This window comes from Tupaia chinensis, unplaced genomic scaffold (genome assembly GCF_000334495.1).
Source record: "Tupaia chinensis unplaced genomic scaffold, TupChi_1.0 Scaffold149922_1, whole genome shotgun sequence".
Lineage (NCBI taxonomy): Eukaryota > Metazoa > Chordata > Mammalia > Scandentia > Tupaiidae > Tupaia > Tupaia belangeri.
Window position 1 is genome coordinate 1,238,906 of NW_006209766.1, and position 895 is coordinate 1,239,800.

At 52.6% G+C, this 895-nt stretch overlaps 1 protein-coding gene across 2 annotated transcripts in view; it reads right to left on the reverse strand.

Annotated features, from left to right (window-relative positions):
* ATP4A (ATPase H+/K+ transporting subunit alpha) overlaps positions 1-895 on the reverse strand; it is a 16,586-nt gene that overhangs the window by 1,736 nt on the left and 13,955 nt on the right. The window lies entirely within an intron of this gene.

Below are 895 nucleotides of genomic sequence, written 5' to 3' on the forward strand. Positions count from 1 at the left end.
CCTTTGGGAAAATCCCTCCAACAAAAAAAAAAAATCTCTCTAAAAAAAAAGGGGGTTGGGGGGTGGGAAGGAAGACAGGCACCTGAGACATGGGGCTAGAAAACTGGAATCCTGAGACATTTGCAAAGTCCAGTGACTCCAGCGGCCAGGCACATGGCAAAATGAAGTGGGCCAGGTGGGCCTTGGGGATCTGAGGGCCCACGCCCCATTTAAATGGGGCATCCACGACACCATCTATTTCCTCAGCTAGTTTTAATACCAGCTAATCCTGCAAGGAACAGTCACTGAGCTCCACATACCAAGTGTTCTGCAGGTCTCATCTCATTTAATCCTCCCGTTAACCCTACGAGGTAGGTCGGTGGTGCTCACGCTTCAGCATGCGCCAGAATCTCTGAAAGGGCTGGTTAAGACACAGGCTCCAGGGCCTCCCCTCTGAGTTTCTGACCCTACAGGTCTGGGGAAGGGGCCTGAGCATTTCCATTTCAAACAAGTGCCCAGGTCAGGCTGATGCTGCTAGTCCAGGAACAAACTAAAAACCTCTGAGGTAGACACTAGTGGTCTCCCCATTTTATAGGTGAGAAAACAGAGGCACAGAAAGGCAAAGCGTCTTACCCGCGATCACACAGCTTGTGAGGGGCACTGCCAGACCATGAATCCAGGCAGTCTGGCTCAAGGCCTCCATTCCGCCCCATGACAGTAAAAACAAAAAAATTGGGGGTGGGGGGAGGGAGAGGTTTTTGCTCTAGGGTGCATGCGCTCGCCAGAGAGACAGAAAGTGAGAAATCACCCCCCAGGGAGGATGGCCACGCTGCAATCCCTTCTCCTCCATTCTCCTCTTGGGATCTTGGGCACACACACATACGCGCCCAGCGTGAGTTTAAGCCACTGGGTCTGG